This window comes from Argopecten irradians, chromosome 11, assembly GCF_041381155.1.
Source record: "Argopecten irradians isolate NY chromosome 11, Ai_NY, whole genome shotgun sequence".
In the NCBI taxonomy this organism is placed as follows: domain Eukaryota; kingdom Metazoa; phylum Mollusca; class Bivalvia; order Pectinida; family Pectinidae; genus Argopecten; species Argopecten irradians.
Genome location: NC_091144.1, coordinates 782,459 through 801,933, shown reverse-complemented (window position 1 = coordinate 801,933; position 19,475 = coordinate 782,459). Strand labels below are relative to the sequence as shown.

The window sequence follows — 19,475 nt, the reverse complement described above, 5'->3', positions numbered from 1 at the left end:
AGTATAGACCACAAGTAGGCTCAGGATCTGAGAGTATGTAAATACAATCACTTTTTGGCAGTACTGTCAAAAAATCATGTTAAGCTCTTTTTTTGTACTTATAAAATAAATATTGATTTATTAAGTATTGAAATTCTCAAAATGGTGGTAAAGTTTTGTGTTGAATAAACTATTAAAAGCTCTTTTTGATTCGTGAGTATGAAAATGACACCACAGATAACTTTAAATGTATTCTTTATACATGATAAGGTGAGTAACCAGTGGAAACGCAGAAGGATAATTTCCTCGCCGTTCGGTGACCCAGGGGTATTCGGCGTATGAATATCGTTAAATTGTATCGGAACTCTTCAGCTGAAAGAAGTGGGTGACTAATGCAATCTGACCTACTTTTCTACGCCTGCCGCTTCCTCACATAAAGTAAGTGATAATGAATTCACAAGCATATTTAAACATCATTTCCCTGTCATAACACTAAATTCACTCTTTGCCTTTTTTATTCATCAATACCAAGATTCTCCGTATTCATCGAATTGATACATAATGTTACATACTCTATCAATACTATGATTCCCTCGGGTCATCGTAGTGATGCATACTCTATCTTCAATCAATACTATGATTCCCTCGGGTCATCATAGTGAAGCATACTCTATCTTCAGTCAATACTATGATTCCCTCGGGTCATCGTAGTGAAGCATACTCTATCTTCAGTCAATACTATGATTCCCTCGGGTCATCGTAGTGATGCATACTCTATCTTCAGTCAATACTATGATTCCCTCGGGTCATCATAGTGATGCATACTCTATCTTCAATCAATACCATGATTCCCTCGGGTCATCGTAGTGATGCATACTCTATCTTCAGTCAATACTATGATTCCCTCGGGTCATCGTAGTGAAGCATACTCTATCTTCAGTCAATACTATGATTCCCTCGGGTCATCGTAGTGAAGCATACTCTATCTTCAATCAATACTATGATTCCCTCGGGTCATCGTAGTGAAGCATACTCTATCTTCAGTCAATACTATGATTCCCTCGGGTCATCGTAGTGAAGCATACTCTATCTTCAATCAATACTATGATTCCCTCGGGTCATCATAGTGAAGCATACTCTATCTTCAGTCAATACTATGATTCCCTCGGGTCATCGTAGTGATGCATACTCTATCTTCAATCAATACTATGATTCCCTCGGGTCATCGTAGTGATGCATACTCTATCTTCAGTCAATGCTATGATTCCCTCGGGTCATCGTAGTGATGCATACTCTGTCTTCAGTCAATACTATGATTCCCTCGGGTCATCGTAGTGAAGCATACTCTATCTTCAATCAATACTATGATTCCCTCGGGTCATCGTCGTGATGCATACTCTATCTTCAATCAATACTATGATTCCCTCGGGTCATCATAGTGATGCATACTCTATCTTCAGTCAATACTATGATTCCCTCGGGTCATCATAGTGATGCATACTCTATCTTCAATCAATACTATGATTCCCTCGGGTCATCGTAGTGATGCATACTCTATCTTCAGTCAATACTATGATTCCCTCGGGTCATCGTAGTGATGCATACTCTATCGTCAATCAATACTATGATTCCCTCGGGTCATCATAGTGATGCATACTCTATCTTCAGTCAATACTATGATTCCCTCGGGTCATCGTCGTGATGCATACTCTATCTTCAATCAATACTATGATTCCCTCGGGTCATCGTAGTGATGCATACTCTATATTCAATCAATACTATGATTCCCTCGGGTCATTATATTGATGCATACTCTATCTTCAATCAATACTATGATTCCCTCGGGTCATCGTAGTGAAGCATACTCTATCTTCAGTCAATACTATGATTCCCTCGGGTCATCGTAGTGATGCATACTCTATCTTCAATCAATACTATGATTCCCTCGGGTCATCGTAGTGATGCATACTCTATCTTCAGTCAATACTATGATTCCCTCGGGTCATCGTAGTGATGCATACTCTATCTTCAGTCAATACTATGATTCCCTCGGGTCATCGTAGTGATGCATACTCTATCTTCAATCAATACTATGATTCCCTCGGGTCATCGTAGTGAAGCATACTCTATCTTCAGTCAATACTATGATTCCCTCGGGTCATCGTAGTGATGCATACTCTATCTTCAGTCAATACTATGATTCCCTCGGGTCATCGTAGTGAAGCATACTCTATCTTCAGTCAATACTATGATTCCCTCGGGTCATCGTAGTGATGCATACTCTATCTTCAATCAATACTATGATTCCCTCGGGTCATCGTAGTGATGCATACTCTATCTTCAGTCAATACTATGATTCCCTCGGGTCATCGTCGTGATGCATACTCTATCTTCAGTCAATACTATGATTCCCTCGGGTCATCGTAGTGATGCATACTCTATCTTCAGTCAATACTATGATTCCCTCGGGTCATCGTCGTGATGCATACTCTATCTTCAATCAATACTATGATTCCCTCGGGTCATCGTAGTGATGCATACTCTATTCTTCAGTCAATACTATGATTCCCTCGGGTCATCGTAGTGATGCATACTCTATCTTCAGTCAATACTATGATTCCCTCGGGTCATCGTCGTGATGCATACTCTATCTTCAATCAATACTATGATTCCCTCGGGTCATCATAGTGATGCATACTCTATCTTCAATCAATACTCTGATTCCCTCGGGTCATAGTAGTGAAGCATACTCTATCTTCAGTCAATACTATGATTCCCTCGGGTCATCATAGTGATGCATACTCTATCTTCAGTCAATACTATGATTCCCTCGGGTCATCATAGTGATGCATACTCTATCTTCAATCAATACTCTGATTCCCTCGGGTCATCGTCGTGATGCATACTCCATCTTCAGTCAATACTATGATTCCCTCGGGTCATCGTAGTGAAGCATACTCTATCTTCAATCAATACTATGATTCCCTCGGGTCATCGTAGTGATGCATACTCTATCTTCAATCAATACTATGATTCCCTCGGGTCATCGTAGTGATGCATACTCTATCTTCAATCAATACTATGATTCCCTCGGGTCATCGTAGTGATGCATACTCTATCTTCAATCAATACTATGATTCCCTCGGGTCATCGTAGTGATGCATACTCTATCTTCAGTCAATACTATGATTCCCTCGGGTCATCGTAGTGATGCATACTCTATCTTCAATCAATACTATGATTCCCTCGGGTCATCGTAGTGATGCATACTCTATCTTCAATCAATACTATGATTCCCTCGGGTCATCGTAGTGATGCATATTCTATCTTCAATCAATACTATGATTCCCTCGGGTCATCGTAGTGATGCATATTCTATCTTCAGTCAATACTATGATTCCCTCGGGTCATCATAGTGATGCATATTCTATCTTCAGTCAATACTATGATTCCCTCGGGTCATCGTAGTGATGCATATTCTATCTTCAGTCAATACTATGATTCCCTCGGGTCATCGTAGTGATGCATATTCTATCTTCAGTCAATACTATGATTCCCTCGGGTCATCGTAGTGATGCATACTCTATCTTCAATCAATATTATGATTCCCTCGGGTCATCGTAGTGATGCAATACTCTATCTTCAGTCAATACTATGATTCCCTCGGGTCATCGTAGTGATGCATACTCTATCTTCAGTCAATACTATGATTCCCTCGGGTCATCGTAGTGATGCATACTCTATCTTCAGTCAATACTATGATTCCCTCGGGTCATCGTAGTGAAGCATACTCTATCTTCAATCAATACTATGATTCCCTCGGGTCATCGTAGTGATGCATACTCTATCTTCAGTCAATACTATGATTCCCTCGGGTCATCGTAGTGATGCATACTCTATCTTCAGTCAATACTATGATTCCCTCGGGTCATCGTAGTGATGCATACTCTATCTTCAGTCAATACTATGATTCCCTCGGGTCATCGTAGTGATGCATACTCTATCTTCAATCAATACTATGATTCCCTCGGGTCATCGTAGTGATGCATACTCTATCTTCAGTCAATACTATGATTCCCTCGGGTCATCGTAGTGATGCATACTCTATCTTCAGTCAATACTATGATTCCCTCGGGTCATCGTAGTGATGCATACTCTATCAATACTATGATTCCCTCGGGTCATCGTAGTGATGCATACTCTATCTTCAGTCAATACTATGATTCCCTCGGGTCATCGTAGTGATGCATACTCTATCAATACTATGATTCCCTCGGGTCATCGTCGTGAAGCATACTCTATCTTCAGTCAATACTATGATTCCCTCGGGTCATCGTAGTGATGCATACTCTATCTTCAGTCAATACTATGATTCCCTCGGGTCATCGTCGTGATGCATACTCTATCTTCAATCAATACTATGATTCCCTCGGGTCATCGTAGTGATGCATACTCTATCTTCAGTCAATACTATGATTCCCTCGGGTCATCGTAGTGATGCATACTCTATCTTCAGTCAATACTATGATTCCCTCGGGTCATCGTAGTGATGCATACTCTATCTTCAGTCAATACTATGATTCCCTCGGGTCATCATAGTGATGCATACTCTATCTTCAATCAATACTATGATTCCCTCGGGTCATCGTAGTGATGCATACTCTATCTTCAGTCAATACTATGATTCCCTCGGGTCATCGTAGTGATGCATACTCTATCGTCAATCAATACTATGATTCCCTCGGGTCATCATAGTGATGCATACTCTATCTTCAGTCAATACTATGATTCCCTCGGGTCATCGTCGTGATGCATACTCTATCTTCAATCAATACTATGATTCCCTCGGGTCATCGTAGTGATGCATACTCTATATTCAATCAATACTATGATTCCCTCGGGTCATCATATTGATGCATACTCTATCTTCAATCAATACTATGATTCCCTCGGGTCATCGTAGTGAAGCATACTCTATCTTCAGTCAATACTATGATTCCCTCGGGTCATCGTAGTGATGCATACTCTATCTTCAATCAATACTATGATTCCCTCGGGTCATCGTAGTGATGCATACTCTATCTTCAATCAATACTATGATTCCCTCGGGTCATCGTAGTGATGCATACTCTATCTTCAGTCAATACTATGATTCCCTCGGGTCATCGTAGTGAAGCATACTCTATCTTCAATCAATACTATGATTCCCTCGGGTCATCGTAGTGAAGCATACTCTATCTTCAGTCAATACTCTGATTCCCTCGGGTCATCGTAGTGATGCATACTCTATCTTCAGTCAATACTATGATTCCCTCGGGTCATCGTAGTGAAGCATACTCTATCTTCAGTCAATACTATGATTCCCTCGGGTCATCGTAGTGATGCATACTCTATCTTCAATCAATACTATGATTCCCTCGGGTCATCGTAGTGATGCATACTCTATCTTCAAATACTATGATTCCCTCGGGTCATCGTAGTGATGCATACTCTATCTTCAGTCAATACTATGATTCCCTCGGGTCATCGTAGTGATGCATACTCTATCTTCAGTCAATACTATGATTCCCTCGGGTCATCGTCGTGATGCATACTCTATCTTCAATCAATACTATGATTCCCTCGGGTCATCGTAGTGATGCATACTCTATCTTCAGTCAATACTATGATTCCCTCGGGTCATCGTAGTGATGCATACTCTATCTTCAGTCAATACTATGATTCCCTCGGGTCATCGTCGTGATGCATACTCTATCTTCAATCAATACTATGATTCCCTCGGGTCATCATAGTGATGCATACTCTATCTTCAATCAATACTCTGATTCCCTCGGGTCATAGTAGTGAAGCATACTCTATCTTCAGTCAATACTATGATTCCCTCGGGTCATCATAGTGATGCATACTCTATCTTCAATCAATACTATGATTCCCTCGGGTCATCGTAGTGATGCATACTCTATCTTCAGTCAATACTATGATTCCCTCGGGTCATCGTAGTGAAGCATACTCTATCTTCAGTCAATACTATGATTCCCTCGGGTCATCGTAGTGATGCATACTCTATCTTCAGTCAATACTATGATTCCCTCGGGTCATCATAGTGATGCATACTCTATCTTCAGTCAATACTATGATTCCCTCGGGTCATCGTAGTGATGCATACTCTATCTTCAGTCAATACTATGATTCCCTCGGGTCATCGTAGTGATGCATACTCTATCTTCAATCAATACTATGATTCCCTCGGGTCATCGTAGTGATGCATACTCTATCTTCAATCAATACTATGATTCCCTCGGGTCATCGTAGTGATGCATACTCTATCTTCAATCAATACTATGATTCCCTCGGGTCATCGTAGTGATGCATACTCTATCTTCAATCAATACTATGATTCCCCTCGGGTCATCGTAGTGATGCATACTCTATCTTCAATCAATACTATGATTCCCTCGGGTCATCATAGTGATGCATACTCTATCTTCAGTCAATACTATGATTCCCTCGGGTCATCGTAGTGATGCATATTCTATCTTCAGTCAATACTATGATTCCCTCGGGTCATCGTAGTGAAGCATACTCTATCTTCAATCAATACTATGATTCCCTCGGGTCATCGTAGTGATGCATATTCTATCTTCAGTCAATACTATGATTCCCTCGGGTCATCGTAGTGATGCATATTCTATCTTCAGTCAATACTATGATTCCCTCGGGTCATCATAGTGATGCATATTCTATCTTCAGTCAATACTATGATTCCCTCGGGTCATCGTAGTGATGCATATTCTATCTTCAGTCAATACTATGATTCCCTCGGGTCATCGTAGTGATGCATATTCTATCTTCAGTCAATACTATGATTCCCTCGGGTCATCGTAGTGATGCATATTCTATCTTCAGTCAATACTATGATTCCCTCGGGTCATCGTAGTGATGCATACTCTATCTTCAATCAATACTATGATTCCCTCGGGTCATCGTAGTGAAGCATACTCTATCTTCAGTCAATACTATGATTCCCTCGGGTCATCGTAGTGATGCATACTCTATCTTCAATCAATACTATGATTCCCTCGGGTCATCGTAGTGAAGCATACTCTATCTTCAGTCAATACTATGATTCCCTCGGGTCATCGTAGTGAAGCATACTCTATCTTCAGTCAATACTATGATTCCCTCGGGTCATCGTTGTTAAGCATACTCTATCTTCAGTCAATACTATGATTCCCTCGGGTCATCATAGTGATGCATACTCTATCTTCAGTCAATACTATGATTCCCTCGGGTCATCATAGTGATGCATACTCTATCTTCAATCAATACTATGATTCCCTCGGGTCATCATAGTGATGCATACTCTATCTTCAGTCAATACTATGATTCCCTTGGGTCATCGTAGTGATGCATACTCTATCTTCAATCAATACTATGATTCCCTCGGGTCATCATAGTGATGCATACTCTATCTTCAGTCAATACTATGATTCCCTCGGGTCATCATAGTGATGCATACTCTATCTTCAGTCAATACTATGATTCCCTCGGGTCATCATAGTGATGCATACTCTATCTTCAATCAATACTATGATTCCCTCGGGTCATCGTCGTGAAGCATACTCTATCTTCAGTCAATACTATGATTCCCTCGGGTCATCGTCGTGAAGCATACTCTATCTTCAGTCAATACTATGATTCCCTCGGGTCATCGTAGTGATGCATACTCTATCTTCAATCAATACTATGATTCCCTCGGGTCATCGTATTGATGCATACTCTATCTTCAGTCAACACTATGATTCCCTCGGGTCATCGTCGTGATGCATACTCTATCTTCAGTCAATACTATGATTCCCTCGGGTCATCGTAGTGATGCATACTCTATCTTCAGTCAATACTATGATTCCCTCGGGTCATCGTAATGATGCATACTCTATCTTCAGTCAATACTATGATTACCTCGGGTCATCGTAGTGATGCATACTCTATCTTCAGTCAATACTATGATTCCCTCGGGTCATCGTAGTGAAGCATACTCTATCTTCAGTCAATACTATGATTCCCTCGGGTCATCGTAGTGAAGCATACTCTATCTTCAATCAATACTATGATTCCCTCGGGTCATCGTCGTGATGCATACTCTATCTTCAGTCAATACTATGATTCCCTCGGGTCATCGTCGTGATGCATACTCTATCTTCAGTCAATACTATGATTCCCTCGGGTCATCGTCGTGATGCATACTCTATCTTCAGTCAATACTATGATTCCCTCGGGTCATCGTAGTGATGCATACTCTATCTTCAGGCAATACTCTGATTCCCTCGGGTCATCGTAGTGATGCATACTCTATCTTCAGTCAATACTATGATTCCCTCGGGTCATCGTAGTGATGCATACTCTATCTTCAGTCAATACTATGATTCCCTCGGGTCATCGTAGTGATGCATACTCTATCTTCAGTCAATACTATGATTCCCTCGGGTCATCGTAGTGATGCATACTCTATCTTCAGTCAATACTATGATTCCCTCGGGTCATCGTAGTGACGCATACTCTATCTTCAGTCAATACTACGATTCCCTCGGGTCATCGTAGTGAAGCATACTCTATCTTCAATCAATACTATGATTCCCTCGGGTCATCGTAGTGATGCATACTCTATCTTCAGTCAATACTATGATTCCCTCGGGTCATCGTAGTGATGCATACTCTATCTTCAGTCAATACTATGATTCCCTCGGGTCATCGTAGTGATGCATACTCTATCTTCAGTTAATACTATGATTCCCTCGGGTCATCGTAGTGAAGCATACTCTATCTTCAATCAATACTATGATTCCCTCGGGTCATCATAGTGATGCATACTCTATCTTCAATCAATACTATGATTCCCTCGGGTCATCGTTGTGAAGCATACTCTATCTTCAGTCAATACTATGATTCCCTCGGGTCATCATAGTGATGCATACTCTATCTTCAATCAATACTATGATTCCCTCGGGTCATCGTAGTGATGCATACTCTATCTTCAGTCAATACTATGATTCCCTCGGGTCATCTTAGTGATGCATACTCTATCTTCAGTCGTAGTGATGCATACTCTATCTTCAGTCAATACTATGATTCCCTCGGGTCATCATAGTGATGCATACTCTATCTTCAGTCAATACTATGATTCCCTCGGGTCATCATAGTGATGCATACTCTATCTTAAATCAATACTATGATTCCCTCGGGTCATCGTCGTGATGCATACTCTATCTTCAATCAATACTATGATTCCCTCGGGTCATCGTAGTGATGCATACTCTATCTTCAGTCAATACTATGATTCCCTCGGGTCATCGTAGTGATGCATACTCTATCTTCAGTCAATACTATGATTCCCTCGGGTCATCGTCGTGATGCATACTCTATCTTCAGTCAATACTATGATTCCCTCGGGTCATCGTCGTGATGCATACTCTATCTTCAGTCAATACTATGATTCCCTCGGGTCATCGTCGTGATGCATACTCTATCTTCAGTCAATACTATGATTCCCTCGGGTCATCGTCGTGATGCATACTCTATCTTCAGTCAATACTATGATTCCCTCGGGTCATCGTAGTGATGCATACTCTATCTTCAGTCAATACTATGATTCCCTCGGGTCATCGTAGTGAAGCATACTCTATCTTCAGTCAATACTATGATTCCCTCGGGTCATCGTAGTGATGCATACTCTATCTTCAATCAATACTATGATTCCCTCGGGTCATCGTAGTGATGCATACTCTATCTTCAGTCAATACTATGATTCCCTCGGGTCATCGTCGTGATGCATACTCTATCTTCAGTCAATACTATGATTCCCTCGGGTCATCGTAGTGAAGCATACTCTATCTTCAGTCAATACTATGATTCCCTCGGGTCATCGTCGTGATGCATACTCTATCTTCAATCAATACTATGATTCCCTCGGGTCATCGTAGTGATGCATACTCTATCTTCAGTCAATACTATGATTCCCTCGGGTCATCGTAGTGATGCATACTCTATCTTCAGTCAATACTATGATTCCCTCGGGTCATCGTCGTGATGCATACTCTATCTTCAGTCAATACTATGATTCCCTCGGGTCATCGTAGTGAAGCATACTCTATCTTCAGTCAATACTATGATTCCCTCGGGTCATCGTCGTGATGCATACTCTATCTTCAGTCAATACTATGATTCCCTCGGGTCATCGTAGTGATGCATACTCTATCTTCAGTCAATACTATGATTCCCTCGGGTCATCGTAGTGATGCATACTCTATCTTCAATCAATACTATGATTCCCTCGGGTCATCGTAGTGATGCATACTCTATCTTCAGTCAATACTATGATTCCCTCGGGTCATCGTAGTGATGCATACTCTATCTTCAGTCAATACTATGATTCCCTCGGGTCATCATAGTGATGCATACTCTATCTTCAGTCAATACAATGATTCCCTCGGGTCATCGTCGTGATGCATACTCTATCTTCAATCAATACTATGATTCCCTCGGGTCATCGTAGTGATGCATACTCTATCTTCAGTCAATACTATGATTCCCTCGGGTCATCGTAGTGATGCATACTCTATCTTCAGTCAATACTATGATTCCCTCGGGTCATCATAGTGATGCATACTCTATCTTCAGTCAATACTATGATTCCCTCGGGTCATCATAGTGATGCATACTCTATCTTCAATCAATACTATGATTCCCTCGGGTCATCGTCGTGATGCATACTCTATCTTCAAATCAATTACTATGATTCCCTCGGGTCATCGTAGTGATGCATACTCTATCTTCAGTCAATACTATGATTCCCTCGGGTCATCGTAGTGATGCATACTCTATCTTCAGTCAATACTATGATTCCCTCGGGTCATCGTCGTGATGCATACTCTATCTTCAGTCAATACTATGATTCCCTCGGGTCATCGTCGTGATGCATACTCTATCTTCAGTCAATACTATGATTCCCTCGGGTCTTCGTCGTGATGCATACTCTATCTTCAGTCAATACTATGATTCCCTCGGGTCATCGTCGTGATGCATACTCTATCTTCAGTCAATACTATGATTCCCTCGGGTCATCGTAGTGATGCATACTCTATCTTCAGTCAATACTATGATTCCCTCGGGTCATCGTAGTGAAGCATACTCTATCTTCAATCAATACTATGATTCCCTCGGGTCATCATAGTGAAGCATACTCTATCTTCAATCAATACTATGATTCCCTCGGGTCATCGTAGTGATGCATACTCTATCTTCAGTCAATACTATGATTCCCTCGGGTCATCGTCGTGATGCATACTCTATCTTCAGTCAATACTATGATTCCCTCGGGTCATCGTAGTGAAGCATACTCTATCGTCAATCAATACTATGATTCCCTCGGGTCATCGTCGTGATGCATACTCTATCTTCAATCAATACTATGATTCCCTCGGGTCATCGTAGTGATGCATACTCTATCTTCAGTCAATACTATGATTCGCTCGGGTCATCGTAGTGATGCATACTCTATCTTCAATCAATACTCTGATTCCCTCGGGTCATCGTCGTGATGCATACTCTATCTTCAGTCAATACTATGATTCCCTCGGGTCATCGTCGTGATGCATACTCTATCTTCAGTCAATACTATGATTCCCTCGGGTCATCGTCGTGATGCATACTCTTTCTTCAGTCAATACTCTGATTCCCTCGGGTCATCGTAGTGATGCATACTCTATCTTCAGTCAATACTCTGATTCCCTCGGGTCATCGTAGTGAAGCATACTCTATCTTCAATCAATACTATGATTCCCTCGGGTCATCATAGTGATGCATACTCTATCTTCAGTCAATACTCTGATTCCCTCGGGTCATCATAGTGATGCATACTCTATCTTCAGTCAATACTATGATTCCCTCGGGTCATCATAGTGATGCATACTCTATCTTCAGTCAATACAATGATTCCCTCGGGTCATCGTCGTGATGCATACTCTATCTTCAATCAATACTATGATTCCCTCGGGTCATCGTAGTGATGCATACTCTATCTTCAGTCAATACTATGATTCCCTCGGGTCATCGTCGTGATGCATACTCTATCTTCAATCAATACTATGATTCCCTCGGGTCATCGTAGTGAAGCATACTCTATCTTCAGTCAATACTATGATTCCCTCGGGTCATCGTAGTGATGCATACTCTATCTTCAGTCAATACTATGATTCCCTCGGGTCATCGTAGTGATGCATACTCTATCTTCAGTCAATACTATGATTCCCTCGGGTCATCATAGTGATGCATACTCTATCTTCAGTCAATACTATGATTCCCTCGGGTCATCGTAGTGATGCATACTCTATCTTCAGTCAATGCTATGATTCCCTCGGGTCATCGTAGTGAAGCATACTCTATCTTCAGTCAATACTATGATTCCCTCGGGTCATCGTAGTGAAGCATACTCTATCTTCAGTCAATACTATGATTCCCTCGGGTCATCGTAGTGAAGCATACTCTATCTTCAATCAATACCATGATTCTCTCGGGTCATCGTCGTGATGCATACTCTATCTTCAGTCAATACTATGATTCCCTCGGGTCATCGTAGTAATGCATACTCTATCTTCAATCAATACTATGATTCCCTCGGGTCATCGTAGTGATGCATACTCTATCTTCAGTCAATACTCTGATTCCCTCGGGTCATCGTAGTGATGCATACTCTATCTTCAGTCAATACTCTGATTCCCTCGGGTCATCGTAGTGATGCATACTCTATCTTCAGTCAATACTCTGATTCCCTCGGGTCATCATAGTGATGCATACTCTATCTTCAATCAATACTATGATTCCCTCGGGTCATCGTAGTGATGCATACTCTATCTTCAGTCAATACTATGATTCCCTCGGGTCATCGTAGTGATGCATACTCTATCTTCAATCAATACTATGATTCCCTCGGGTCATCGTCGTGATGCATACTCTATCTTCAGTCAATACTATGATTCCCTCGGGTCATCGTAGTGATGCATACTCTATCTTCAATCAATACTATGATTCCCTCGGGTTATCTTTCTTATTCAGATTCTAATAATACCATGATTCCCGAGAGTCATCGTAGTTATATGTACTAGGTATATAATTACCATGATTCCCCCGAGTCATCATTGTATCAATATCATGATTCACCCGGGTCATCGTGGTTATACAGACTATCAATAAAACGATTCCCCGGGGTCATCATAGATATACAAACTCTATCAATAAAACGATTCCCCGGGGTCATCATAGTTATACAGACTCTATCAATAAAACGATTCCCCGGGGTCATCATAGATATACAAACTCTATCAATAAAACGATTCCCCGGGGTCATCATAGATATACAAACTCTATCAATAAAACGATTCCCCGGGGTCATCATAGTTATACAGACTCTATCAATAAAACGATTCCCCGGGGTCATCATAGATATACAAACTCTATCAATAAAACGATTCCCTCGCGATCGGGGCATCATAGTCACACCATCATTCCCCCGGGTCACCGCAGCTATACACATACGTTATCAACATCATGATTTAAGGTCATCATAGTTATACAAACTCTATCAATAAAACGATTTCCCCGGGGTCATCATAGTTATACAGACTCTATCAATAAAACGATTTCCCCGGGGTCATCATAGTTATACAGACTCTGTCAATAAAACGATTCCCCCGGGTCATCTTAGTTATACAGACTCTATTAACAAAACGATTCCCCCGGGTCATCATAGTTATAAAGACTCTATCAATAAAACGATTCCCCGGGGTCATCATAGTTATACAGACTCTATCAATAAAACGATTCCCCGGGGTCATCATAGTTATACAAACTCTATCAATAAAACGATTCCCCGGGGTCATCATAGTTATACAAACTCTATCAATAAAACGATTCCCCCAGGTCATCATAGTTATACAAACTCTATCAATAAAACGATTCCCCCGGGTCATCATAGTTATACAAACTCTATCAATAAAACGATTCCCCCGGGTCATCATAGTTATACAGACTCTATCAATAAAACGATTCCCCGGGGTCATCATAGTTATTCAGACTCTATCAATAAAACGATTCCCCGGGGTCATCATAGTTATGCAAACTCTATCAATAAAACGATTCCCCGGGGTCATCATAGTTATAAAGACTCTATCAATAAAACGATTCCCCAGGGTCATCATAGTTATAAAGACTCTATCAATAAAACGATTCCCCCGGGTCATCATAGTTATAAAGACTCTATCAATAAAACGATTCCCCCGGGTCATCATAGTTATAAAGACTCTATCAATAAAACGATTCCCCCTGGTCATCTTAGTTATACAGACTCTTTCAATAATACGATTCTCTCGTGTCATAGTTGTTATACAGACTCTGTCAATAAAACGATTCCCCGGGGTCATCATAGTTATACAGACTCTATCAATAAAACGATTCCCCCGGGTCATCTTAGTTATACAGACTCTTTCAATAAAACGATTCCCCCGGGTCATCTTAGTTATACAGACTCTTTCAATAATACGATTCCCCAGAGAGTCTTCAGACTCCTTCTTTAATACGATTCCCCAAGGTCATCAAAGTTATACAAACTCTTTCAATAATACGATTCTCTCGTGTCATAGTTGTTATACAGACTCTGTCAATAAAACGATTCCCCGGGGTCATCATAGTTATACAGACTCTATCAATAAAACGATTCCCCGGGGTCATCATAGTTATACAGACTCTATCAATAAAACGATTCCCCGGGGTCATCATAGTTATACAGACTCTATCAATAAAACGATTCCCCGGGGTCATCATAGTTATACAGACTCTATCAATAAAACGATTCCCCGGGGTCATCATAGTTATACAGACTCTATCAATAAAACGATTCCCCGGGGTCATCATAGTTATACAGACTCTATCAATAAAACGATTTCCCCGGGGTCATCATAGTTATACAAACTCTATCAATAAAACGATTCCCCGGGGTCATCATAGTTATACAGACTCTATCAATAAAACGATTCCCCGGGGTCATCATAGTTATACAGACTCCATCAATATAACGATTCCTCGGGGTCATCATAGTTATACAGACTCTATCAATAAAACGATTCCCCGGGGTCATCATAGTTATACAGACTCTATCAATAAAACGATTCCCCGGGGTCATCATAGTTATACAGACTCTATCAATAAAACGATTTCCCGGGGTCATCATAGTTATACAGACTCTATCAATAATACGATTCCACGGGGTCATCATAGTTATACAGACTCTTTCAATAATACGATTCCCCAGAGAGTCTTCAGACTCCTTCTTTAATACGATTCCCCAAGGTCATCAAAGTTATACAGACTCTGTCAATAAAACGATTCCCCGGGTTCATCATAGTTATAAAGACTCCATCAATATAACGATTCCTCGGGGTCATCATAGTTATAAAGACTCTATCAATAAAACGATTCCCCGGGGTCATCATAGTTATACAGACTCTATCAATAAAACGAGTCCCCGGGGTCATCATAGTTATACAGACTCTATCAATAAAACGATTTCCCGGGGTCATCATAGTTATACAGACTCTATCAATAAAACGATTCCCCGGGGTCATCATAGTTATACAGACTCTATCAATAAAACGATTCCCCGGGGTCATCATAGTTATACAGACTCTTTCAATAATACGATTCCCCCGGTCATCATTGTTATACAGACTCTATCAATAAAACGATTCCCCGGGGTCATCATAGTTATACAGACTCCATCAATAAAACGATTCTCCGGGGTCATCATAGTTATACAGACTCTATCAATAAAACGATTCCCCGGGGTCATCATAGTTATACAGACTCCATCAATAAAACGATTCCCTGGGGTCATCATAGTTATACAGACTCTATCAATAAAACGATTCCCCAGGGTCATCATAGTTATACAGACTCCATCAATATAACGATTCCTCGGGGTCATCATAGTTATACAGACTCCATCAATAAAACGATTCCTCGGGGTCATCATAGTTATACAGACTCCATCAATAAAACGATTCCCTGGGGTCATCATATTTATACAGACTCAATTAATAAAACGATTCCCCGGGGTCTTCATAGTTATATAGGCTCTTGGCAGTCTTTAGGACAGATGTACGAGCTCATGTACTCCGCCAACTCATACTGATTTTCTCCACCCAGTACATGCCATGGTGTGTTGATTGAATTAAATTATATCTAATACCTAATATGGTGTATGGGAATGAGAGAGGGCAGTGAACTGACGTAAAGTTGGGAAAGGTCGTATATATTATAATCACCATGTTGGATTCTTGTCTATTCTTTGAAGTGACATGCTAAGTGTCTTTATAGGAATATGATACATTATCTGTATACCCGAGTTTATATATATATCTGTATAGATTATTGGTAATGATATATAGCTGTGAAGCAATATACGTTCTTTGATATTTACTCCCCGCATTCTTCGCTATAGTTTTTACAAAACATTGTTACATATAAGTCCCTTTATTATGTAAAAACAGGTACTCATATGTAAATTTTCACACAAAAATCCCAATTGTTATCGATAATACTTTATCACTAAACTGGTGCACTGTTCAATCCCCCAATTGATGTTTAATCAGAATTGTTTTTAATGAAACACAAGGAATTTTTGGAAAAAGTCTGTATTACTTCTTATACAGTATTCATATGTTTCATATCTCTTTTTAATATTGAAATTTAACATTTTTAGGATCAAGGCCAGATGCCAAGCATGCATGTGCACGCCACCAAAGTAAAGGCAACATCCAGAGACAACTCCAGTCAACAGCGTGCTAAATGATGTGAGAGATGTAAGTTTACTTCATAATCATTTGTGATAAGTCTTGTGTACAGATACAATGTTATTAGTTATAGTTACACTAAAAGACTGTTTTCTTCAAAACATTAAATATTAGAATGATAAGTACTGAGTTTTAAAGATAGGAAAAGATCAAGCACCAAGAATATAACATGGCCTTGTTAACTCACCTGGCCTGAAGGCCAGTTAAAATCCTTCTTCTTTTGTAGGAATTAAAGAATTATTTTATTTCTTTGATTTAACACATTGTAGAGTTGGAATAAACATATACAATATAACAATGCAGACAGTGTTGGACAATCATTACTACATTTTGCATAGCAAAGCAGTACATTGTATGATTATTTATGTAAATATGCCATTTCAGATCATCAGACATAATATTACTGAACGACAATAAATTCCTAATGCACATTTCAAAAACTTGCAAATGTTAATATTAGTTTACTTAAATTCGATATTAAATTATCTCGTCGCTTTACAGCTGAATCTATGTATTTTCCTAATCTATTAAATTCCCCGATATTCTGGATAGATAATAAAAGTACCAACTTAACACTAGGGCATCTGTAACAATATGATTTAATATATTTTATTTCTTGAATAAGAGTAAGCTTCCTTGGGTAAGTGAAATCAATTTTGTATTTATTAAACAGTAGGTTTGACCCCCAGGGGCTTGATGGGCAGGGCCCAACAGGGGAAATGTAGTTTTAAAATTCATAAAAACCTTGCTTTATTATCTCAATTACTTATCAGATTCTGCGCAGTACAGCTGACTAAGAAGCTATTGACCAGGTGAGTACGAAAGAGGTTTATTTATAATTTTCTTGACCAGGTGAGTACGAAAGAGGTTTATTTATAAAATTTAAACAAATGTTATTTCACATAATCTCAAGAGCATAAAATTAGTGAACATTTGTCGAGTAAGTACCCAGTGATTTTGATTAGTCTTTACAAATAATTGTAAAGTCAAATGAGGTAATAATTTGATAGTTTAATAATATGTAGTAAGATGTAGAGGATCTTTCTTTTGCGTCTTTTAATATGTGAATATAGATTTTAATACCAATGTTATGTGAACATACAGTGTTCCAACGTATCCTGCATTGGAACCCGATATGGGGTAAAGTCTCTTTGTGAGGACCTAATGAAAGCCGAGAACAGATGCTGGGAGGTCTCTGCAGAGCTGAAGAAGGCTAGAGATTAAATTCAGCAATTGAAGAACAATGGTATTATTGAAACAGGCGATTAAAATGTCACCTTCTAATAATCTTTAGTTGCATTTTTATGATCAAACCATGTAGTGGAACCAGACAAATGTTTGGCCATTTCCTAAATACTGAGATGTCTTAATATAGGTGTCAGTAAAGTTAAGACACTCACTTATACAGAATAGCCTGCAAAACTGTTTCCCAAATATCCTCTATTGCCTAGTGCAATACATGTACATATTATGGATACTGAAGTCAATACCTTTTCGACAATGTAAATTATAGATACCATTACTATGTGAAATTCACTTAGAGTGATAACATTGATATTGTATTGATTTTATGGTGTACATAGACACTTAAAATGTATCATTAAGCAAAAAAGATTAGTTATGACTATTTATACTTCACAGATGAAAGCACATACCAATGAAAATGCAGGCATGGAACTGTAATGTATACCATTAGTCAATCATACCAAGTTATATGAAAGTAACTCTTCTGAAGCTTGATAATAATATTTTATTATGATTATGTTAATGTTTTCTGCCTTTTGTAGATGATTGAGCTTTTGCCACGTACCGGTGTATATGTGTACCCAAAAACACATCAAGATGGCACAAAAGAAAATAAAGGGAACCCAAGTGGCGCAATACGCTATGTTAGTATTCTATACAAATGCGGAGTTGATTGCTCTTGGGAACTTGTCTGGGGTCCACCGTAAGGAAGGTATGGACCCTACCATTGCAGGAGTAATTTTTGGTAAGTGAAAGAATTGTCTTTTTAGATATGCAACAAAACAATATACATATATAATGATATCACATTTTTCTAATCATCATTATAGTCTACAATCTAATATGACTGAGTATATGTATAGAGAAAAAAATCTAATATGACTGAGTATATGTATAGAGAAATTGTAAAAGAAACAAATATTAATAATACATAAATCACTATGATGGTTATATACAACTTGTGTTTCATTTCAATTTTTAAAATACACAGCAAAGACTCAGTGGCAGAGGTGAAGTATTCTATGACAACAAAGATCCGTGTTCTGGTGAGCTTGAAGAGGAAGAAGACAGCAGATATATTCTGATGCATTATATATGTATGTGGATATGAAGCATTTTTGATTTGTCAGAATATATTTACCATATTTTTGTTCTTAATTATATACAAAGTTTTCAACTTAAGCTTTTAGTTTAAGATCCTTTTGATTACATGTAAAGCTAAATAAAAATAGGTATGAATATCTGTCATATATATTATAGATAAAAGTTGTGTAGCATTAATTATAGTAATTATATCAGATATTTTGTTTCTAAATAATTTACAACCAAAATAAAAAAACGATATTCATT

At 39.2% G+C, this 19,475-nt stretch overlaps 1 long non-coding RNA gene across 1 annotated transcript; it reads left to right on the top strand.

The window, feature by feature from the left end:
* The first annotated feature begins 17,653 nt into the window (after positions 1-17,653).
* On the top strand, positions 17,654-19,253 carry LOC138334929 (uncharacterized). The gene is made up of 4 exons (XR_011210208.1): positions 17,654-17,692; positions 17,985-18,126; positions 18,668-18,870; positions 19,117-19,253. It is a non-coding gene; the product is annotated as an uncharacterized lncRNA (long non-coding RNA).
* Positions 19,254-19,475: the final 222 nt, after the last annotated feature.